This window comes from Monomorium pharaonis, chromosome 4 (genome assembly GCF_013373865.1).
Source record: "Monomorium pharaonis isolate MP-MQ-018 chromosome 4, ASM1337386v2, whole genome shotgun sequence".
Lineage (NCBI taxonomy): Eukaryota > Metazoa > Arthropoda > Insecta > Hymenoptera > Formicidae > Monomorium > Monomorium pharaonis.
In genome coordinates, this window is record NC_050470.1 from 19,647,842 (window position 1) to 19,674,952 (window position 27,111).

At 30.5% G+C, this 27,111-nt stretch overlaps 1 protein-coding gene and 1 long non-coding RNA gene across 8 annotated transcripts in view; both read right to left on the bottom strand.

The window, feature by feature from the left end:
- Positions 1–27,111, bottom strand: part of LOC105836759 (protein spire homolog 1) — a 325,078-nt gene that overhangs the window by 153,380 nt on the left and 144,587 nt on the right. The gene's annotated exons all lie outside the window — the stretch shown is intronic.
- On the bottom strand, positions 13,256–14,467 carry LOC118645006. Its single transcript, XR_004962765.1, has 2 exons — positions 13,707–14,467; positions 13,256–13,516 (listed from the first exon to the last, which is right to left on the bottom strand). It is a non-coding gene; the product is annotated as an uncharacterized LOC118645006 (long non-coding RNA).

The following is a 27,111-nucleotide window of genomic DNA, read 5'->3' on the forward strand; positions in this document are numbered from 1 at the left end:
AACATTTCAAAAAGCATATTTAGATCTACACATTGCATCCTGGCAGAAGTTTTTGTGTTAAAAATTATTTCGGATCTGTGGCGTGATCAATTTCATGTGAAATGGACTCATAGATATATTATGTAAACTTAATGACTGCGCTTAAACTACACACATCATGTGTAAAAAATCTCAATATCTATTGGTCCTTTAAGCAGACGACTGTTGAATTTAAAATCGATGCAAATTTACTATGTTGTAATAAATTTCATGGTACTTTTATGAAAGATTACAATTTTTTAGAGAACTAGAAAATAACCGTTATCTTTTCTTGGATTTATCGTTATATATCATTAATGACATGTTGTTGATTGATTATAAAAAACATTGTCTAGTCGATATGTATCTTTTTAATCATTCGATCTGTCACAAGATTGGTATAATATATGGATTGGTTGAGAAAACAGTCTTATTGTCTCACTCTAAATTTTATTTTTAAAATAAAAATACTTTGCATGAACTTTTTACTAGACAACCAATTAATCTATTTTTTTTAACAAAATTGATCTCAGGTTAAAGAAATTATTTAATACTAAACTGACTTTAATGAGTAATCCGCTCAATGGTGGAAAAAAAAAGAAAATGAGAAGGGGAAAACAGTTTATGATCGTTCCTTATATCAAGAATGTATCAGAAATAGTAGCATCGACAGTCAAGAAAAATGATTTCATCGTAGGATACAGTATTCTTAATAATCTTAACAGATTTATCAAAGTAAATAAAAATCAAATCAAAGTAAATATAATCCAACAAATTTCGAATAACCACGTGATTTATAAAATTTGTTGCCTAAATTGCTATACCTCGTATAGTGTGAAACAAACTTAATAGAAACTTAACATCAGATTGAAAGAACAAAGATATAGGGAAAAAGAAGATAAAATGACGATCTTAAGATTTGTCGATTTTTCCTAATTTCTGTGATGGTGTAAAAATAATAATCTATTTTTTTAGATTTACTAAAGCCTTTTGTATCTACTATAAAAATTAAAAACTGTTAAATAAATTAGAATTTTAGGAAATTTTGATTTTCTTAAGAACGTGTCAATTTCATCATCTTGCTCCCCTATGTGGGTAAAATGACTTTCAGTAACAAAAAAATTAAATTAAGTGAATTTTTAACCTATCTATTGTTTATCTGTATAAACACCAATTTTCTTATTTATCTAACAATATATTATATTACAAATATAATAGTACAAATACATTATTTTTTTTAATAACGAAAACAATAAATTGCATATGATAAAATTTACTTACAGGTTACCAGTATAACCAGTACACAGTTCTATCACATATTACAAACTTAATTTGTATAACATTAACGCAATTACGTTGCAAAACATAATCTGCAAGTATAAATGCGTCATCTGTCATCTTATTCGCAAAGTATTTATTTATTTACAAAAATGTTACATTGCAAGAAATAAAAAATATGAATGCATTAGTATGTGCGTTTTTAACTATACGTTTGTACTATATTATGATTTTATTAAAAGAGTAAAAGTATCTACTATAATTACGTCATTCCGTATAAACAAGTGCTAAAAAATTATGTATGAGTGTATCTGAACACATTTCTTATTATATTATCCACTTTTGTGGACCAATTGAAACAAATCTACAACAGATAATCTATTATTATCTAAAGCCTTTAATAAGTTCAACATTGAGTTGATATCTGTTACTAGTTCAGAAAAATTAGTGATTCGTCATCTTACCCACATTTCGTCATCTCACCGCTTTTTTCCCTAACATAAAATGAAATCTTTTATACCTTCGATTATTTCCGATTATATTATAAAATTCAAACACAATTTCGACTGAGACAATACTAAGATTTTAGATTTAAATCTAAATATTAGAAAAGATTAATATCAGAGATAATTCACATCAAAAAACAATCAAACAGACTTAAGGGGATGTTAAACTGTTTGTCAAACTTGATCGAGGTCGATAATGTAGTCATTTGGGCACGTCATTAACAAAATTTTGTATGTATTTCTTTTATAAAATTAGAAATCCTGTTCCAGAATTAATTGTAAAGAATTTTTAATTCTGTAAATGCAATAAAAAGTTGTACATTGAAACAAATTGTACAATTCTGTCGATAAAACAGATAGGATCCCCTTAAACACGGAAAACTTTTTTTCTAAAGTTCCTAGGCTTATTCTAAAAGCACAGTATCGTTCTTTGCTGAAATGCCAAGTGCGCCTCATGCTTATTTTATACGTACAAAGTCTAAAACTTTTATACGCAGCAAATGTTTTCACGAGTCGACTACAGAAGTCGATAACAAAACTATAATTTTCTAACTTTCTTTCGTTTTTCGTATGAAATTGATCGCAGCGCACCGCGTTACTATCTGTACTTTAATTTTGGAGAAGGATTGTCAATTCCATGCAATCAATAAAAAGATTTCGGTGTCCGAAAAATTAGTGATAAAACAGAGCAGTTTAGTATCCCCTTAAATAAAGATACCAATAAATAAAGATACTTTTGGACAAATCCTATTTCGCTATTCTAAATAAATTTGCTAATAAATACTTGAATAGATAATAAAAAATACAAAAACATATTTGTACATAAACATCCCAGTGAACACAGTAATATAGTAGCAGTGTAACAGCAATGTAACCGAATATAACAGGTTACGTTACTCTGAAATTACACGTAACTTACATGTAAGTTACAATTTCCGACTCAGCAATATAACATGTTATAATTAATTACATGTTATCTAACCGTTACACAACAGTTACAAAGAAAAATAAAATAAAATAAAAATTTTATTTTTTAAAAATTATTTTTATCAACAACACATACTACATTTAGAATAAATTTTTATTAATTAATTAAATTTAAATTATGTTATTTTTTATTTTATTCTTACTTGCCGCTGCTAGGTTTGAACCCGGGACCTTAGGATGACGAACCTTGTACTCTACCTGCTACGCCAATTTGACTCATCGATATGGGTACTTGTTATTGTCTACATATACCTATATGTTATAAACTGACGCAACTATATTATTTTTTATAAAAGCAATGAAATTTTGCAAAACATATTAAAAATAAATAGCATTAATTTATTTACTTATTAATTTCATTGTTAAATTTATCTTTTTCCATAACCTTAATAATTTGATGGAAATTGCGATCTATTTAGCACTAATCTTTGAAGCGTTCAAATGATTAATTAGATGGTTAACTATATAGATCATAATTCTAAGAAAAATTGAATAGTATACATTTATTATTCTGTTTTTGTTCAGCACATGATGAATTTAAATTTTGTGCATTTTTTGTGCGCAGTAATTGTAGACAAACCGTTATTTTTGAAAACATTATTTTTATAATAATTTTTTTTATTATCAAATAAATCTGTCATTCAGGATGTTATAATGTTGTCTGATTTCTGAGTCAACTACGACGCATCGTTCCGTAATAACATTGATACGAACGTGTTATGTTACGATTATACAATTTTTGTTGAATAACTGTAACGCCAAAACGATGTATAACAGCTATATCACTTGCGTATAACAAATATTACGTAACAGGTTATTTCCATGTCATATAGCACCTACATATCACAAGAATAACAATGTTAAATTACTTGTAACTTCCATGTTATATTGCCGCTATAAAATGTGTTCACTGGGATAACACAAACAGTCAGATTTATTTTAATAGTCAGATTCACTTTAATATTCACACAGCATAAATTGTTTGTAATACACGTCAGTTGACGAATCGAATGGATATCTCTTTTCTTGCATCAATAAGTAAATTCCTTTTTCAATTTTTTAATTGTAAAAATTTGTTTTCTTGAATTGACTATTTGTTTTTCCTTAAACAGCATTCATGGCATTATCATTTAAGAACTTCCTTTTGAGTAATTAAACCGACCTCTTTACAATAATTTTACCTACTAACTCAAACTATTCTCGTGTGGAAACAAAAGTTAATTATGTATTTTGTTGTAATTATTTTTGTAATCATACAGAAATATACTGATAATTTCATGATGATCCATAATAATCAATTCATTTTAATACATATATGTATAGTAATAATAGTAATAAATTAGTTCAATAGAAGTTTAAAAAAATGTACAGTTAAAACATTTTTTTTTCATAAATAAATATTTAAAATTAAAGTCTTCATAAATTTTTACATATTATGCAATATAATAGTTTCTGGTATAGCTTTTTTGTTATATATACCTCGAAAGTAGTCCTTTTCGTGTTACTTTTTCGTGCGTCAGTCGCCGACTTTCACACTTTAACATTATTACAGTCCTTTAAAATGGTTCATGCACATAACAAAGTACTGCAGATTTAGCTCTTATTTACAGGATTATTACTTAAGTCAATACTCATTCTCGTAAAATCTGAAATAAGCTTGCCGTACATATATGCTCTCAAAAGTCTCTCAAAGTTTTAAAATTTTTGTACAGTTCATACGGGAGTTGTTCAATTTTTCACCGGAAATATAAACTTTTCTTTTAGTAATTACTGAGCATATAAACCAAAAACTAGATTATAAAAATCTAAATTGCAAACTTTCTAATGACTACAGATAATATATGTAATGCCGACAATTTATTATTGATATTTAATCTTAAAAATCTTAAAATACGTAAAATTGCAGATTTTGCAATCTATGTTGTGTGTGTGTGTGTGTGTTTATGTTTAATGTACCTAATCTGCATATACTCTACACGACTTTTTCTTCCGAAAATCTTAAATTTCTACCTGCGTTACCACACTCATATGCACATCATCTTGCGACACAAATTTGATAACTTTTACAGAATTATCGACGTTACTTTGCTTTCACAAACCTAACCTTCATTATCATTTTGCACAAGTTTCTCGTTAAAATCTTGCTAATATTAATTCAGATTCTTAAAGTTCATTCTTTTCTAAGCAATTAAAAAAAAACATGTCGATACGATGTTTTTTGTTGATTGCACGCGAGTTTGAAATTTGCAACATAACAAACTTTTACTTTTTTCAATTAAAAAACACATGTTTGGTTTTCATGCGATACAAAAGGTTCGCACTCAACAAATCAAACTCTCGCGTAGGGATTCTCAAAGTAGAGTCTTTGCCCTTTAATTAAAAAAAAAGTACATGTAATTTGGATGATTTTTCGCAAAGTGGCATCACTTAGAAGATTGCCTAAAAATCGGTCAAAAATTTTGTTTCGTTTTTTTTGCGCCAGTGTATATAACCATACATAATCATACATAATACCATATAAAACCATGTATAACTATATACAGACATAGACTATTTTTTCCTGGGTCATTCTGAACAACTTTTCTCATATATGTTACCGCCGCTCGGCCTTAGTTTTTAAGTTAAATACGAAAAGTTATTAACAAAAAAAGTTAAATAAATACGACATTTCTTTGCTGGGGCCACACAGGCGCGCGCGCGCGTGCGCGGACGCAGGGATGTAAAGGAGGCCTTCGCTCTCTCTCCTTTCCGCACCTATACCGCCGATAGGGATGTCCTAGGCAGAAATGCGCAAAAATACAGTATGTACTTTGTTGAGAAATGACTATGTCAATCAAGTCGTAATTTATCAACAAAGTACGTACCGTACTTTTGCGCACTTCTGCCCAGAGCACTCCTACCGGCGGTGTAAATGCGGAAGGGTGGCCAAAAGTCATGTGTGTGTGTGTGCGCGCGTGTGTGTGTGTGTGTGTGTGTGTGTGTGTGTGACCATTGTTCAATTTATAATGTGGTTCAATGACATGTGTTTGTAAACAAAACTCGAAAGACGGTATAATCTAGTATTTCTATAACTTGTTATTAAACAACTTGTTATTGAAGCATTGCTTCTTCTTAAAAGCATTTCTATATTCCATTTCTTTAGTAGTTTTGTTGATTGATATTTAAAAAAATCGATTTGTCGCTCCAGTAGCTATTTTAAACATTTACCTTTATTTTTATTATAAAAAAGTAATTGTGTGTGTGTGTGTGTTTGTATGTATGATGTGTGTGTGCGCGCGCGCGTAACATAAATATATAGTTAATACTAAATAAATGTTAAATAAATCATAAGTGAATGTTTTTTTTAGCAAATAAATATAACTTTATTAAAAAAACAAATATAAACCATTTTATTATACACATATTAAATTATTATTAAAAATTTTTATTTATTTATAATTGTTTAAAATGGCGGTATACTGGCACACTTCTGCAAACGCACATTTTCTAATTTGCGTACAACGTTATTCTTACATTTTTTATCTCATTAAAATTTTAACATGATCTTCTGTTCATCACATAACAAAGTATGTAGGATTTTTGCAAAACATTGAAAACCCTTTTTCCAATAATTTTGTTTGTATAATTTTTGACCATAATAATGTACTTTTTTCTAAAAATAGCTGCCATTTAAAAGATAATAGATGTTTTTAAAATGTACTTTGTAACTTCAATCAATGTAGAAAATAAGAGTTTTTAAATTTTTGTCCTACACTGTACGAAAAAAAAGGTATAGATGGATTACTGGCTTTGTCTGCGCATGCGTTAAATGTATTATGTATTACATTAAATACAGAAGTATCAAAACTGTGGTGCAGGTAACGATATTGATGCATGCGCAGAGAGGACAAATATTACCATATATATACCTTTCTTTCTGGCACAGACTTTGGACACACTTTCAGTCTACACAAAACAAAGCAATTCCTTTTCCATGTACTATATACTCAAAGTGTTAAGCAAACGTTTTAGCTATACTTTAAGCCATCTTCAATGCAAAGAATCGATAATGTACAACAATTTGTATTCATAGCGATCTAGAGTTAAGTTCAACAAACATAATCGGTTGTCAATTCTCTGTACTGAAGATTGCTCAAAGTTTAACCAAAACATTAGCTTAAATATAAATTTCTGCGATTAAAAATACTAAAAAATACTTGTCTTGAGTTTTATCTTGCGTATAAATAACAACGCTGACTCCTTACGGCCCGTCTTTCTTTTTATTATTAGAAATTATTGGAGTCCTGGTCAATTACTATTTTTTGTGTTTAAAAATTATATTAATCTTTAATAAAAATACACTTCATTTGTATTTATATATGTATATTACATTTTAATAATATTATTGCAGCATATTGTATTATAATATTATTGAAATTTTTAATTACTTACAGATATTGAAAAATGTTATATATTTATAGAATTTTCTTCACAATTGCAGTATAGTATCAGTATTCATACAAACTTGATTCTAATGTTAAAAAAACAAAAATAATAGGTAATTTTATTTAAAAAATTTTACATTTTGTTTAAGTTTGCGGAAATAATAACGCTATACTGACAAGGGAACCTCGCGAACCCGAAAATTCTGATTTTAATGAAACTTGGCATAAATGTAGAAGAAGTAAATACATAAATTTAGAAATTAAAAGTTGGTGCTTATAAACGGTTTAAACCACCCTTCAAAAATGTTGAGTTTTTGTCTTTTCTCGATATATCTCGTAAACTAAACAAAGTATTAAAAAATGTTTCACACAAAAGTTTTACAGTATAAATACCTCTATTTAACTATGCTATTTATTTTTCAAAAAAATTTTTTTTCAAAAACAAATTTTTTTTCTTTAAAAAAAATTTTTTTTGAAAAAAATAAAAGTTAAATAGAGGTATTTATGCCGTAAAACTTTTGTATGAAACATTTTTTTATATTTTGTTTAGTTTACGAGATATATCGAGAAAATGCAAAAATGTCTCAACTTTGAAGTGGTTTCACCCCTTCAAACCGTTTTTGAACCAAAATGAAACATTTCTAAATTAATATATCTACTCCCTCTACATTTATGCCAAGTTTCATTAAAATTAGAAAATTTTTCGATTGGGCTTATAAACGATTTGAAGGAGTGAAATTACCCTTTAAAGGTTGAGATATTTTTACCTTTTCTCGCTATATCTCGTAAACTAAACAAAATATTAAAAAATGTTTTATACAAAAGTTTTACAGCATAAATACCTCCATTTAACTACGCGGTTTATTTTTCAAAAAAAAATTTTTTTTTTAATTAAGATAAATTTTCAATAAAATTGACTTTTATGTATATAGCATTTATAAAGTAATTATACTATCTTATACTACGTGCTATTTATATCATCTATGTGTATATTATATATGTTATATATTACCTACGTTATAATACTATACATTTATATTATCTGCATCCTTGTATGTTTAGTTTTTATCTAACAGTCGCGCAATTAGTAGTCATATTAGTAGTCACGTTGCTTTCACACAGTGTTCATTCTCTCTACGTCACATATTTCACATTCAAGTTTTATATTCGTCATGTCACGGTATGTATCATATATAAAATCACGTATCTGTTTCAAAGCTTTCAAACCGTTTTTGAAATTTTGTGTTAGGGCAATTAGGTGCCAAGATGTTCAATTTTGAATTTGTAACAAGGTCGATTCATTAAGACTTAAGGGGCTCGGTGGCATTACAATTTGTTTGGTTCTTCCATAACTTCAACAACCAGATTTATTGTTCTCTACATTAATAATTTGCATCATTTTAGGAATTGAAAATTTATTATTTTCCAAATGAATCAATTTAAAGGCCAGGAAAGTAAAGACAAAATTTGATTCAAGATCTTCATTCTTTGCAATAAATATTACGAAATAAGGATACGATTTACGTTTTAAGATACCGAAATCATTAGCTTAAATTATTGTTGCAATTTTTCCCAATATGATTCGCATAGATTTTGACTGGTCACAATTGCATCTCTCTCTCTCTCTCTCATAATAATTTTTTATTGCAAAAATATATATACTATCTAAATAATATGCTTAATACTACAAAATGCGTGATATCCAAACAAAATTACCTTTTTAAAAAAAGGTAAAAAAAGGCGCCAAGTGTGTGTGTGTGCGCCTCTAAGAAAAAAACTATTATATTAGGTAAGTTGTCTTATTATTCTATTGTTTTATTACCTTATTGTCTTCTCTACAAAATAATTGATATAAAGTAAATGCGCCAACTATGCGTCAACCTTTATAATGGAAAAAAGATAGACAAAGTACATAAACGCGTGCTTTCAAAAATAAATTTAAGATCAATACAATTAGTCAAGTATATTTAAAAAAATATTAAATAATTAAATGATTAAAATCAATCAACGGGATTATAGTGAAGCAAAAACTTGGCGTGCTCTCGTTGAAACGCAGTAACCCACCAATGTTATACAATATGGAAATTATTTCTACAAATGAAATAATAAAAAATAACCTATTAAAAACTTTACAAAGATAAAAAAGTATATCAAATATATAAACGCTTTTAAAAATAATACGAAATCAATACATTTAGCCAAGTATAATTGAAAAAAAAAACTTAGAAAAATTTTATAAAATCTATTAAAAAATTATTTAAAAAATAGAAATGTTACAAATAATAAAGCAGAAACTGATAGAAAGTAAAACAATACTCAAGCCACATTAATCGCATTCTTGTGTATTTATTGATATCAATAACATAGAATCTTGGAAATATAAAAAAAATGTGAGCCGGGCACGCCAAGTTTTTGCTTCACTATAATCCCGTTGATTGATTTTAATCATTTAAATATTTAATTTTTTTTTAATATACTTGACTAATTGTATTGATCTTAAATTTATTTTTGACAGCACGCGTTTATGTACTTCGTTTATCTTTTTTCCGTTATAAAGATTGACGCATAGTTGGCGCATTTACTTTATATCAATTATTTTGTAAAAAAGACAATAAGATAATAAAACAATAAAATAATAAGACAACTTACCTAATATAATAGTTTTTTTCTTAGAGGCGCACACACACACTTGGCGCCTTTTTTTACCTTTTTTTAAAAAGGTAATTTTGTTTGGTAATTGTAATACAGAAATATTACGTTATAAAGTAACAATTAAAAAAATATATATATATAATGTATCTAATATGCAACATAGATTTCATATATGTAATATATATATTATATTATTAAAAAATTGAATTAAAAAAGATATCAAATCAATGTAAAAAATTTTTAAATACTTGAAAATTTTTAAATAAAAAAATTTAACTATAATTCTTATACATTTATTTTACCTATTTTTTAAATTTTTTTTTGAATTTTTAAAGATAATTTGTTTCTTGTAATAACATAAAGTAATAAATAAAAAAAATCACTATAGATTTAATAGAAAACATTAACGTTCAACTTTAATGTTCAACATTGTTCAGCACTATTCTTTGATGTTTTATGCTATATGTGAAAATTATGCAAAATCGTAACTATTATTTACATTAATCTTCAAATTGTTTAGCCTTTTATTGTTTAAAATATGTAACAAAAATGTTACTTATACTTTTGAACTAACTTCTGAATTTTTACATTTGCATCTCAAAGTTCCAGCTATTAATTGCACATTTTAAAATTTTTCTTTGCTTAACAGTAAAAATTAATTTAAGGATATATCACGATATTAAAAGTTTATTTCATATTAATAAAAAAATCAAAAGTATATTTTTGATAAAAATGTATTACTGCAGAAAATGTCACTTCGAAACAAGTTTTCCTTCAAAAATTATAATAAGATCACCGTACCGTCATTAAATAATCATCAGTGTGACTGTGTAGAAAAAATATTAAAAATAATAAGACTTCAAAATACTAAATTTTAAATAAATTAATATTTTTTAGATCTATTTTTTCATGTAGAATTAATTAAAATAGCATCTTTATATTTGCAAATATAATTAAGTTACTTTCATTCGTTCATTAATTGATTCAAATTCACATTATTAGTTGCTCTATAAATTAAACGCAGTGCTCTATATTTCGTGAATTTATAAAATAAGTTTCCGATATTATGTATCTGGACAATTAGTTTCATGATTGTATGTATAGAACTTGGATTTCTCTTTAAATCACACAACAGATTTTTATACACATATCGCTTCTCATTACCCTTATTTTTTAACAACACTATATATGTATTTTATGAGTAACGTAGTAGACAACCGTTCACACTTCACAGATATTTCACAATAATTTTCCTAAGCTCAAAAATTCTTTATTATTCACATGGAACATTATTCACACAAAAATATGCCAAACGAAGAACATCGATCGATTATTATTCCAGGAAATTTTAAACACTGGTAGACTTAAGAATTAACATGTCTCTCGAGAATAACGATATAACAATACTAACAATTACTGAAAGAGTACAGTACAACTAGCAGGGAACGAGTGACATCCGTTTACTAAACCGGCATGCCGCGATGACGTTTCGAGCAACGTCAGTTCACCTTTGCACGCTTTCAGTTATTGATCGCGTCTACATCGTGTCGAGCTGTTCTCCCTCCACACATCTCTTTCTCTCCCTCTCCTCTTTCTATATCTTTCATTCTCCCTTCACGCCATGCTTCCGTAGCATCCCAAATATGCTCCTCTAAAAAAAAAACATCTTATATTTAAGATAAAACTTCATATATTTTAACTTAAACAATATCACAGATTTTCTTATTCCAACCAAAATGTAACTTTAATTATTAAACCAACAATTATTTTAAATGAAAAATTACACACACACACACACACACACACACACACACACACATTAATCTCTTCTACGAAAATAATGATACCAAAATGTTTTGCGCTAACTATAATAATGGATATTTATATGAACTAAAACATCTACTTTATTAATTCTTTTTTATTAATACTTTGTCCAGTATTCATTGTATTCCAACACAAGTATAAATTTAATTATTAAACTAACAAGTATTTTAAATAAAAAATTATACACGCGCGCGCACGCACAAACACATATATTGGCTTCTACAAAATAATGATACCAAAATATTTTGCGTCAGCTATAATAATAAATATTTATATGAACTAAAACATCTACTTTTTATATTCTTTGGTTTACATTTTTTTTGTTAGTATTTTATAATTAAAATATTGGCTGCTTTGCGTCCATACAAGGATGGAATGAAGAATAATAATAATGTAAGACAGACATATAAATCTTTTATTACAACTAAATGTTTTCTTATAAAAAAATATTTTTCTTCGAAAAATTTGGCGCTGCTAAACTGAATACGAGAGAGAGAGAGAGAGAGAGAGAGAGAGAGAGAGAGAGAGAGATTGATTGATTGATTGATTGATTGATTGATTATAATAATGCCCTAGCAAGCTATGGGGCAAATAAAGATATAAATTTGATAATTACTATATAACAGAGGATAAATAACGTGAGCAGAATACTTAACTAGGTTAACAATGTCATTTAATATAAACAATATTTTGTAAGTAAGTAAATAAGCTAAAAATAAATAATAATATACTGCAAGAAATTATGATAATACAACCGCTTTACCAGATCAAACATACTTAAGTATATCTATAGACTAGAAAGCAAATAGAGATAAAATAGTACAACATAATAATATAACAATAGATAGATTAGGCAATCCATAATATTTGAACAGCAATATTCAAGCTCAGTGGTCAGTAACTTAACAGACAAGTGTAGATCAACAAGACAGCTACACTCAATAACACAACCATCAATGTACAGTTCCCATTAACAAGTCTTCTTCAGTTGCAATATGATTAAATAGCAAAGACTTAAACTTGGAAATGGATTGAGATTACACTAGTTATTACACTAGGCAAGGAATGGACAGCAGAAAGGTGAAATGAATTATGATAGATCATTGTTCTATGGTTTGGAACATGAAACATCTCTGCCATCCCAGTTTTAGCTGAGTGCCTCAAGATCTCATCACGCTTTTGGAATATATCAATCAGGTACGCAGGAGCAACATTATATATAAGAAACATTAACACACCCAAGAAGTATTTCGTTGACCAGACACACTGAGCCAACTAATTGGTGCCTAAAAAGAGTAATGTGTTCGTCTCTACAAATTGAAAATAAAACGAACAGTACAATTCGCAAACTTCTGCAACTTCAAGTCAAGTTCGTCAGTAAGATCGTGATTAAGAGGCACGGTAGTAACTCGCGCCAAGTGAACGCGCAACGCGAGCCCAACCGTACTCTTTACGCGAGTACGCGACTTGCGAGCACCCGAGATTATCGGATCTTAGAAACGGCTAAACCGATCGAGTTCCAATTAGACTCAATCGAAACCTTGGGGTCGATTTACATTAGAAAACTATTTTTATTTTTACTCTACATGCCCTATGAGTGGAGATATCGTGATGCAAAGTCCGAAAATTTCATTTAAGATACGTCGTCGTCATTATCATCATCGTCAACCTTGTAGGTATCTCTATGGATGCCGGCATAAGGGATGAAATTCCATCTCGTGTATCTGCTACCGTGTGGCGTTCGCATCGTCACTATAATATCGTGGGCACCGTGTATGTAAGTTACGTGGGTCGCCAGCAAGGCTGCCAGTTTTGATGCTCTGCCACCTAGTCGGTGTGACGCAAAGCTGTAGTGGTAGCAACACACACGGAAGAAGCCGTGTACATGTGAGTGCCGAGCAGCACACGTACACAGTTTCTTCCGTGTGTGTTGTCACCACTACAGCTTTGCGTCACACCGACTAGGTGGCAGAGCATCAAAACTGGCAGCCTTGGTCGCCAGTGGCTCGCTCGCCACGCGTCAGCTTGCGTGTGTTGTGCAATGTAAGGTTATGTTATTGTTGTACCTTGCGGTGCAACAAAATGATTTCTTGCCGTACCTTACGGTGCGACAAAAGATCTTTATGGATTCGTTGCTGCCCAAGGAGTAGGAACTCGCGGAAGACGGCTTTTGTTGGCAGGGTCCACAAATCACTGACTCAATGATGTTATGATAATGTAATAAAAGGTTTATTCTTCTTGCAATACACAATAGTTGCGGTCGGCGAAGGTGCCGCGTCGTGTTGCACAGAGTTGATTAGATGACGGCGTGTGACTCAAAGATAGCGCGTCGTATCTTTGCTCGCTTGAGGTCTTGCCGCGGCTAAGTCCCGAACTCTTTCGTATTCTAATCGTGCGGGCCGTACGTATCGGCTTGATTATCTAATGTCAGATCCCGCGGGCCGCTGTACGGCAGCGGCTTAAGCAGTGCCGCAAATTTGGTATAATAGTAGGGCAACGGGCCCTCCGCATGACCATATATGGTCATTCCTGCGCGCGGGAAATATTCGCGAGCTTAACAACAATTGCTAAAACGCAAATATGCATTTCCGGTGGCATGATTGTTGCTAAGCTGGGCTTCGCTAAATTCCTTAAGGTGGCTGGTGCGTTGACCAGTGCGATGACCGGCCGACAGCGCACAACCCAGTAAGCAAGAAACATTGATCAATATTTTTGAAACGTTAATTTTAAAGAAATTTCTTAACATTATAACTTAACATTTTATAAATATTTGTAGAATGTTACTTAATAATATTGCTGTCCTAATATTATTAAGATATTTTAAAAACATTTATTATATGTTATTTAAACGTTATGACATAACGTTTGATAAATATTTTTTAAATATTACTTAATAATATTGCTGTCTTAATATTATTAAAATATTTTAAAAACTACACTTATTAATATGTTCTTTAAATTTTATTAAACGTTATGACATAACGTTTGATAAATATTTTTAAAATATTACTGAATAATATACCGTCCTAATATTTTAAAAACATGAGTTACATACGTGTTTTAAATGTTATTAAACATTACAACATAATTTCATAAATATTCTTAAAATATTAGTTATTTAATACATAAAATCTAAACATTTAATAATTTTATAGACATAAATTAAAATATTTTTCATGTGTTTATAATACGAATTTTATAAGAACTAATACAAAAAATTAAAAGTTTAAAATTTTTTAAGATTTAAAATTTTATTAGTTAAAATATTTACTTACTCATATAATACTAAAATTATTTATAAATAATTGTATTTAATGTACTAAAATTACATTAATTTATTTATTGTTTGATATAAATATTTTTTGTAGAACTTTAAAAAAATCACTAAGTTACTATTTTTTATTAATATTTTATAACATAATTTTAGTGTTATAAAGAACAGCAAGAACTGATCTTTTTATTAAGTTATTTCACGTGTTATTTCACACATATAAAAATCAGTGAAAACTAAATTTATATTTATTTATAAAAATCATCAATAATAATAAAGCACAATTCACGAAACTGAGCACGTTTACACCGTACGTTTAGTTCGTTACCTATACACTATATTCGATCCAAACACGATAGGTCACAACGATGTAAACACTCGCGAACTTGTTTGGGTCAGGTCACTTTTTCACGATCCCTAACCCATTTTAGGCCACACAACGTAATGCGTGTAAACGGTGGTGTACTATAAATAAAGCGGTTAAGTATATCAGCAAATGCTAATAGATGGGTCTGCTTTATAGCATACACATATAAACTACTTACCTACATTAGTCCAAACTTATGTATAGGTTCACATGGTGTAAACAATTTGTTACTAGCCTATCTTAGGTCGCGGTATAGGTCAGGGCATAGGTCAGGTCGTGCAGTGTAAACTAGGCCACTGTCTTGCAATCTCACGCTGTGCGTCATTTATAGCGAATTAATCATAATCTCACGCTACGCCTTAGTTACAGCGAATCACTATCATGTCTCCCGAAATTTATTACAACTTAGTTAAAATTAAAATTATTGTTGGAAGATACACACACACACACACACACACATTAAACGGTATAACAATGCATTACTTCACAATGCTTCACAAAACTGTCATTCATAATATAACCTCAACATGATGTTGTGAGCAAAGCACTCACAACCAATAAAATAATATGATAGAATATAGAATATTAAAATTGAATTAAGAAAGGATATCATATAGCTCGCCAAGGAAGGCTCGTTATCACGAGATGTCAAGTGACACATGCCTCCCCAGTAAGCACAAAAACATTGCTGCAACGACCTACTAACATAGTAACGTTTCCAAGTATGTAGTTTTTAACGTTGTATACAACGTCATTATGAATAAACTTTGACTTCAATTTAGAAGTTTCGGTAATGAAATAAAATGTTAAAATAACATTGTAAAAATGTTGAAATAACATAATTATAATGTAAGAAAAAAATTAAATTTACGTTGTTTCTCAACAAGCATGGTTCTCCCACCATAGTCGCATTGGCGTTGCTTAATATCTACGGTCGCCCATCCAACTCTGAACCGCCGTCGACGTTGCTTGACTTTGAAGACCCTACGCAACCTCTCTCTCTCGCTCTCTCTCTCTCTTTGAAGAATTCCACTGCCGCTTTCCGTAAAAATACCGCCTTCCGAAAAATCTCTGAAATTCGAAACAAATGGACAGCCACAAACAAACACAAATTCGTAACAGCAACGTCCTCAAGCTGTCGCACTCTAACTTTAAAGAAACAAACCGCTCTTCCCTAACAAATCGCCGCACCTCGAGACCAGATTTCTCCTTGCCAAATCGGCCCCGCGAAGCCTCACAAAATTCAATTCGCTCCCCATAGGGACGGGCATTCCGCGCGGAAATGTCCCACTCGATTCACATTCATTCTTTTTAATGTGTCGCTAGAGCTATCGTTTCCGCGGTCCCATCTCAACCAACCGCGCGCGAAAAGAAAGAGAATTGCATGGGAAATTCACGCAGAGACACCTGACGTACGTGACAGATTTTACTTTTAAGCCATGCGGCGCCTGTTCTCCGCCCGCGTTAATACTCGCGCATGGAAAATTTACCGGCGCGCCTGACGGAGCGCTGTCCGCGGAAATATTATGGGAACAACTTAGCTGGTTTATATTCTTCTTCATGTCCCTCCGCGGGTACCGCCACCACGAGCTGAGAACGAGTCCTTTCGGTATCGAAGCAGCCCCTGACGTCCCCTCTCCTCCCTCAATTATTGCAACTCGCGCAGCTCCGCACGAAGCGAATCAGTCTCCATCGTCGCACCTACCGGTATCTGAGACTGAATCTTCCTCGAGAAATGTGTGATTGATATGTCTTTCACTCTCGCACTAGGAGTCACCAAAACTCACGCGCGTTACGCAGGATCCGTCAAATGGATCCCGGACGAGCTCCCAAAATGTTACGCACACGCCCGCGGAAAGGAAGAAGACACATAACACTTATAAATTAAGCGACTTTATTCCGGCGATAATACATACGTCCGTCTCAACGTGAGACCCAGAGACAATTCTTGTTTCTTCGCGTTGTCAAGCTAATGACAGTTGACAACGCTCTCCATGGAAATCAATATATCGATCAGTCAGAACAGCTAACCAATCAAACGGGCAGGGGCGTAACAATATAAATTTATTATAGATGTATTAAACATTTAATTGAGCTACGTTATTATCCGATTCATCTTTACACTGGTGTGGATGACACATGAAATGCTGTGTAATATAGAATTGTGCATCAGTTAAATGTTACTGTAATTGTCAATCAATATTAACAACTAAAATTAACTTTAATAAAACTTTAAATAAATATTTTAAATAATACTACTTTTTATTGTTTGCTTTACTAGTAATGTATATAATTGTTGGTATCTCGGTGATAAAAAATGGTTCATATCTTTACAACATTATTAGTATTTAACCGATGCACAACTCTATAACCAGCTTAACATTACACCTTATCTTTTTTAATCATCAACGTCAATGTAAAATTAATTTAACAAATAGTAACATAGCTCAGATTTTACAGTGATGTTGATGAGATAGAGATAAAATTAGAGATAAAATATTATGCGATATAGAATTGTGAATCGGTTAAATGTTGCTGTAATTAACAATCAATATTAACAACTATGTATTAATTAGCTTTAATAAAACTTTAAATGCTTTTAATAATAGTAATTTTTATTTTTTATTTTAGTAGTAACATATATAATTGCCAGTATCTTGGTGAAAAAAGATGATTCTTAACCTTATAACGTTACCAATATTTAACAACTCTACGTCACACTTCATTTATTTAATCATTAACATCAATGTAAAATTAATTAATCAGTGAGTAACAAGTTCAGATTTTATATTGGTATCAATAAGATAGATAAGATGTTGTGTGATATAGAATTGTAATCAGTTAAATGTTGCTGTAATTGTGAGTCAATATTAACTATTAATTAGCGGCGCCAAGTTTTTGTAGTAAAATATTTATTTGTAATTTTTGTAAGTAATATTTGTAATTTATTTGTATTAAAATACTTATATACCAGCTCAATATTATGTCCTTTATTTCTTGCTAAAAGGCTTCCTTACAATTGTTTCTTTACAGGCACGCAGCAGCCTTATATCGGCGTACAGCTGCCAATAATTTAATACGAAAGGCTGATATTTATAGTTTGATCTAAAGACAAACTTAAGACAATCTTAAAACCGTATCAGACTAAAGATTGAGACTGAGATTGAATTGGAATTTGACCATTCAAAGCAAAATTAAAGAATATTGATTTTGTTCCTAATTGATTACATTTCAATTCAATCTCAATATTAATCTCTAGTCTGATACAAGCTTAATGGAAAATCAAACTATGAATGCCAGTCAAAGAATAAACATCTATTTTTATAAATTGGCGCCTATTTCTTTATATCATTATTTTTGTAGAGAAAAAACTTAACACTCATTTTGTAGTATTTATTTTTAATTGGCGCAAAATATTTACATATCACTATTTTTGTAGAAAAATTAATTTGTGTGTGTGTGTGAATACAATAATTTTTTATTTTTAAATAATTGTCACTTTAATTATCAAAGTTATACAATTTCAGGAATGTATACTACTTAGGTTGCATTTGATCAACAGTTTTATCTTGGATTTGTGATCTTTACGTTATAAAAAAATATCACTTAAGTTGAATTTATCAAAAGTATTCTTGGATTTTATGATTCTTTTCCTTAAAGGAAAACCATACACTTAGCGCGATTTTTTACCTTCTTAAAAGAGGTAATTTGTTTTGGATATCATGCATTTTGTAGTATTTATAGATTATACATTACTTAGGTTGAATTTAATATGATCAAAAGTATTATTTTGGATTTTGTAATTTTTTTCCTTAAAGAAAAACCGCACACTTGGCGTGCTTTTTTTACCTTTTTTAAAAAGGTAATTTGCTAGACTACATAGCAGTAGTAAATTAGTGATAGAACAAGGGAAGTAACAACTTGACTCAAAACTGCGTTGATAATAAATTTTTATAGTATTTTAACCTGTAAAGTGTAAAATAAACCTTGCGAGAGACAGCTGACACATAACCTGCCCAAGAGAGATTTAATCGAAACTCCACTCCCAGGTTATGCACCTCATCAACATAGAGTAAAGTTACTTCCCAGTCGACACATTTAGTTGCTGCTATATAACTAGAAAATAACAACTTATATAACGAATACATTATAACAATTATATTATAGTTTTGTAATTTTACTGTTTTCTTCAACATAACTGTCTTAGTCGATATATTCAGTTGCTGCTATATAACTAAAAAATAACAACTTATATAACGCATACATCATAACAGTTATGTTATAGTTTTAATGTCTCCTTCTACATAACTGTCTCAGTCGACGTATTCAATTGCTACTATATAACTAGAAAATAATAATTAATATAACAAATATGTTATAACAGTTATATTATATTTTCATAATTTTACTGTCTTCTTTACATAACACCTCCAGTCGATACATTCAGTTACTACTATAAAAGTGGAAATTAAAAAATATGTGACAAATATATTCTAACATTTATATTATAGAATAATAATTTTACTACGCCCGCACACACGACGTACGCTCAAGTGGCGTGCGTGCCCCCATAAACGAGACATTCTTGCTGGCGGCCGAAAACTTACCAAGAAATTACGTATCTTGATTAGCAGTCGAGTTCAAGTCCGCATGCGCACCGTCCGCGTGTCAAGGTTAAATAGTTAATCCGCAACGAGTTTCACGGCGATGATGTGACAGTTCGAGGTTAGTGACGTGCACAAAGTTAGCGGCGAGTTACTTTTTAATTTTATGCCTAATTTGCATATTACAACGTGGATTACATCGTGGAGGGAAATACGGCTGTGCCTAATTTGAAAATTAATATAAACGTATAATCAGACAAGTTACACAAAATTTTTATTGTCTGTATGGAATAAGTATTCTGAGATAAGGTTAATACTTTGTGTTGTTTTATTTTTAGTGATATTAAAGGAAAGAGAAGAAGAAGAAACACTTAATCTGAATCTAATGGAAGAATAGAAAAAGAAAACAGAGTAGCCGAATAAAAAAAAGATTATAATTGACATTAAAGCTTGGAATTTACAGTATGCTGCTATCGATAATAAGTTCATCGAGGTTCATCCTCTTTTAAATTCAGTAAACTGTCATATAGAGAATGGGCAGGGCAATTCATATCACAAGACTATTTGAAGATGTACTTTCTAGTTCTTCAAGTATGTCGCTATCTTATAGCAGGTCAGGTAAGAGAAAAGTTACAAGTGTTATATTTTTATTTAAAAAAATATTGTATGCAACTGTGTGGCTTTTAAAGATAACGTACAATCATCTTTTTTAGATTAAAAAAAATGTGAAATCTTGTCTAAAACTATTACAACAAAGTATACAGTGTTACCTACAGCTGGCCTGCCTGATATGGTCACAGGCTGTAATATCGGACATATGTTTATATAGATGCCAAGGATCATCTCTATCTACGTCTTAGTCTATTTAGTAACTCTCATGCATTCCATGCGAGCTGGATATACAGATAAGGCACAGAAATATACAGATAAAGCTTTTAGTCAAATCGAAAACTGAAAAGTAAGTATTTAAATACTTCGTCCCTGAAACAATTTATTCTAATTAATACAATTCTCTTCATGCATTTATAAAGATCACATTCAAAATTTTTATTTGATTTTTATTTGATATTTTTGATTCTCTAACTTATTTTTTTATAAATCGAGCTATACATGAGAGGAAAGATTATAAAATAACTACGAGTCGACTTCTCAAATATGGAACAACACGTCATCCCATATTTTACTTTTTATTCTCTTTGCATCAGTTTAATATAGCATTATATTTATTGCTATTTTACAGTTAAGATTGTAGTCAAATTGTAATGATACATTTATAATTATATCAATTGTTCTTTTATAGTTATTGATAATAAACTTATTTTGTTTGTGTTTTAATTAATGCACTTGAAACATATAATCATGTGCCGGCTTGTAATGGAAAACAAAAGTGTAACTCTTATAAAAATTTCTCAAGCTTGTCAACTTTACAGGTGACAGCTTAGGTTACTTAAAGGTCATAGACCACATTCATGATTTCCATAAGAACCACGCTTTTGTTTCCTATTACAAGATGGCACATGATCATATGTTCCAAGAGCATTAAGTGAAACATGTATAAAATAGATTTATTACCAATAACTGCAAATGAACAATAAGTATAATTATAAAAGTACAATTACAATTTAACTACAAATAGAAAATTTTTTTAATGTGATCTTTATGACTGTATGGAGAGAATTGTATTAATTATAATAAACTATTTCTGGAACAGCAAAGTATTTAAATAATTACTTTTTAATTTTTCAATTTGACTAACAAGGGAACCTCGCAAACTCGAAAATTCAGATTTTAATGAAACTTGGCATAAATGTGGGGGTGAATAGATGAATTTAGAAATTTTTAGTTGGTGCCCAAAAACGGTTTGAAGGGGTGAAACCACCCTTCGAAATTGAGACGATTTTTGTGGTTTTTCGATATATCTCGTAAATTAAACAAAATATAAAAAAATGTTTTATACGAAAGTTTTACACTATAAATACCTTTATTTAACAATGTTATTTATTAAAAAAAAATGAATAGCGTAGTTAAATGGAGATATTTATGCTGTAAAACTTTTGTGTAAAACATTTTTTAATATTTTGTTTAGTTTACGAGATATATCGAAAAACCGCAAAAATGTCTCAACTTTGAAGAGTGGTTTTACCCCTTCAAACCGTTTTTGGGCACCAACTAAAAATGTCTAAATTCATGTATTCACCCCCTCTACATTTATGCAAAGTTTCATTAAAATCAGAATTTACGGGTTCGCGAGGTTCCCTTGTAAGAGCCTTATCGGTATATTTCTGTGTCCTATCCATATATCCAGCTTGCATAGAATAATAATTACTAAATAAACTAAAACAAATAATTCTTACAATCCTTGGGCATACATATAAACATATCTCGGATATCGCAGCCTGTTATCACATCATTGACAGGCCAGCTGGGTAATATTATAATGTGTATATTTTGTTGTTATTATTTTAGATAAGATTTCATGCTTTTTATTAGTTTCAATACATTGCAAAAGAATAAACTGTTTACTTCATCCTATCTTTTTTCATAAAACTGTTATAATTGGTACCTTCAAATAGACACATTCTGTTGGCTACACTGTTAATCCGAGCTAAGTTAATTATATAATACATGTATGTTATAATATTTTATATTCTAAATAAATAAAACATTGTCAAAAAATTGTAACTAGAAGATTATTTATGTACGCATGTATCAATATCTATTTATATATATTAATCATATATTATCTAATCTTTTTACGTATATGCAATGTAGCATTATTATAGTAGGTATATGATAAATATATATTAATTTTATATGTATGTTACGTTACTAAATCATCAACAGGCTGAATTATTTTCATAACTATTATAGATCTAAAATAACTTTGTTATAGAACTGTTATGAAACTATTATAGTTTTGATATAAAATTATTATAAAAACTAAAAATGTAACATGTATGTAACATTTATCAATTATCAAGTCAAAAATTTAATGTGTATGTATTATCACTTGTACTTTTGAGTAAGGGGAAAATTTTTATATAGCGAAAACATAAAAATTACTTTCACGTTACATAAAGCGTGATGTAGAAATTTGTAGACATTACATATATGTTATATCACTGTGTCGACTGGGTTGATTCACCACAACAGGTGATAATACATTCAAATTAATACTATTCGTGTAAGTACCACTACCCGATATCAAGATTTAGGATTTATCAAGATTTAGTTTCAAATCGTTTAGAAACGCATAGTTAACAATTACATTCATATCATGGCAAATCTTTGCCAATCTTAAGTGAAGTTCAGATGGGAGGTAGCCCAGATCTAGGTGTCATCTGGAAATACAATATACTTTAAATGTTTCGAGGAAGCGCCAATGTTATTGATACATATCGAGAACAATAAGAGGCCAAGCACAGAATCTTGAGGAACCTTCGATGACATTTAGAGCCATATAAATTCCTAAAAACCATCTACTATCGTTTGGCATCTGCCTGTAAGGTAGGAATACATCCACCTCAAGGATGCCTTAGAGAATTCCATTTCTGCCAGCCTAGTCAATAAGTTGGTGTGTGAAGCTGTATCGAAAGCCTTACTAAAGTCAAATAGTACCAACAAGGTAAGACATCTCATATTAGCAGCAGTCCTAATATCGTGACATAGACAAAGCAAGGCAGTCTGAGTACTATAATTTCTGGAAAACCAGATTAGGTGGGGATTAGATTCAGGAGATTATTCTCATCTAATAAGAAATCCATAATCTGTTTATGGACAAGTCTCTCATATATCTTTGACAATTCAGATAGATTTGCAATGGGACGAGTATCTGAAGGCGTTAACGGTATCTTAATCTATGATAGTAGACGTATAAGCTCACTTTCAAATTAATGGAAAGTAAGAAATATCAAAACAAGCGTTAAACAATAAAGTTAGCTCGACAAACCATGGGGCAATTTTGCATATCATTAATGGAAATATATGGTCCAAAAGAGGGAGATTCAGAAATCGTTCTGGATACAAGTTGCAAAATTTCACTCGAGACGTGCCGAAAGTTAAAGTAAGGTTCAGTATGCCTAACAGTATCAGGGACACCATTGAAATCATTCAAGGAGCAGGGTGGTGAGGTACTAGAGATAGACACATAATGTAAATTTAATTTATTAGACGTGAAAAAATTAAGAGGAGAGGATAATGAGGACCTAACAATCCCCAGTCCAGCCAATTGTCTCCAGAGAGCACCACAATCATGAGTATCAACCAGCTTACTATAAATATATTCACTTCTAGCACGCCTCAAGTCGACAATAAATGCATTACGAAAGTCACAATAAATTTCAAGTCCAAATAAACTGTTAGCTCTTTTTGCTCGCTTATAAAGCAACACGCACTTTCTGCTACACGCCTGAAGCTCCAGAGTGTACCAAGGTACAGGTCGTCTAGTGGCCTCAAAAGATCTAATTAGGGCATAAGTATCAAAAGCATTAAGCAGAGAATCCTAAACCTAAACAGATTTTAGAAACCGATTAACAATTTCGGTGAATACTAAACTATCGAGAGACAAACTATTAAAACCAGAAAGATGATCTAGCCTTTACAGAAAAAGCATCCCCATCAAAATGACTCATCTAATTTAATCAATGTGTGCCAGCAGTGAATTTGCATTGAACTGTGCAATCCGTAGTGAGGATGTAGAGCGTCCGATATTAGCTTGAGATATTGAATTCAGCTTCAGCGGTAGTCAGTCAAGTTTCTCCAGATCATCTTTCTTGTTGACACGAATAATCGGTGTACCGTCATGCTTCCTTGTACAGATCTGTCCATCTCTGGTCCATATATCCTTCCAACCAAATTTAGCAGCACGATCTTTGACTTTCCGTAGAAAGTTATATGTACTGAGATGAAGAAACTCGTTAATATAGATGTGGCCAGATTAGTGAGTAGAAAAGATTTCTTCAATAGTGACAAATTCTTTGGTACGTTTCTTTTTAACAATGTGATTACTAATTTAAGATGACTTGAAGCGTACAATTAGCGATTTAGACCGATTCTGCGAGTTATCCGCAGTAGAGGCTAGAATGCCCAAATTAGTATTTCTGCAAATAAAGATAAACCAGTCGCAGCCCACATAGAAATTGGCATCGAGTGGATGTCCAATGGACGTCCATTAAACTTCCACAGATCCATAAGACGTCTATGTCCATGGTGGAAGTCAGATGGATGTCCATTAGAGGTCTAGTAAATTTTCTTAGCTCCATTGGAGGTTTACCTCCATGGCGGAAGTTAGATAGACGTCCATTAGGGATCCAGTAAACTTTCATTGGCTCCATTGGAAGTTTACCTCCATGGTGGAAGTTAGATAGACATCCATTAGGGATCCATAGCTCCATTGAATGTTTTTTTTTCCATGGTGGAAGTTAGATAGACGTCTATTAGGGATCCACTAAACTTCCATAGCTCTATGAAACATTTACTTCCATAATAGAAGTTAGATAGACGTCCATTAGGGATCCATTAAACTTCCATAGCTCTATGGAACATTTACTTCCATGGTGAAAGTTACCCAAACAACACGCTTATCAGAATGAAAACTTTAAAAGAACTTTTTTAACAAAACGTTTAGATATCTTGAAAATGATGTCAAAATGGTAACATTTATCAGAGACGTCTATTAAGAGAGGTCTTTGAGATATCTCATTGAAGAGTTTCATTTAAGTTTCTTGAAAATGTTATCCTTATGACATCAGCTAAATGATATCAACTTAATGTCTCATAAAAGATATCACAATGCTGTCCGATTTTTGAGCCGTCCATGTGCGTCGTAGTTGAAATCAGACAACACTATAACACCCTGAATGAGAGATCCATTTGATATTTAAAAAAATTATCATAAAGATAATGTTTTCAAAAATAACAGTTTGTCTACAATTACTACGCACAAAAAAATGCACAAAATCTAAATTCATCATGTACTGAACAAAAACAGGATAATAAATGTACTATTCAATTTTTTTAAGAATATATGATCTATATAGTTAACCATCTAATTAACCATTTAAACGCTTCAAAATATTAATGCTAAAGATCGATAATGCACGTCAGTGAACCTAGCACCCCCACCACTAAAAAAAAAATTCGGACCTATCTTATAATTTTCTGCTAATTATCTGCTAATTTTCTGCCCTAGTCCCGAATTTTTTGCTCCTACCCGTTTGCAGGAAATTAAGATCAAAAGTGGGGATGCTAGCTTTACGTAATGCTAGCACCCCCACTAATAACAAAAATATATAAACAAAAAATCACACATACTAGAATTTTCTGCTCATTTTAGGCTTTAAGAAACTGTAAATAAATATCAAAAATATCGAATGGTTATCCAAGTACCGGTACTCAAAAACATTATACCCAACATTATATGGGAAAATGGTTAAAAACAAGCTACCAGGACAATACCATACCAGGACAACTTTAAAACTATTTCTTAAAATATTTAATTTGCAAAATAAATTTAAAAAGTCTAAAATTCACAAAAATACAAGAGTAAAATACCATTACAAATTTATTTGCTGCATCGATTGTGGTATCAAAATGTTCCCCTATTTTTCTGGTCTTAAAATACCAAGTCTTGAATTTTTTGCTCAACATATAACTTGTGCAACTTAATTGTTATTCCGCGCGTGCAAGAGTAAACTACCTTAAAAAAATTATTTGCTGCGTCGACTGTGGTATCAAAATGTTCCCCTATTTTTTTGCTCTTAAAATACCAAGTCCCGAATTTTTTGCTCAATATATAACATATATAATATATATAATATATAATATATAACATTGTTGCACAATTAAGTTGCACAAGTTATATATTGAGCAAAAAATTCGAGACTTGGTATTTTAGAAGCAGAAAAATAGGGGAACAATTTGACATCACAGTCGACGCAGCAAATAATTTTTTTAAGGTAGTCTACTCTTGCACGCGCGGAATAACAATTAAGTTGCACAAGTTATATAATAAGCAAAAAATTCGGGACTTGGTTTTTTAAGAGCAGAAAAATAGGGGAACATTTTGATACCACAATCGATGCAGCAAGTAAATTTGTAATGGTATTTTACTCTTGTATTTTTGTGAATTTTAGACTTTTTAAATTTATTTTGCAAATTAGATATTTTAAAAAATAGTTTT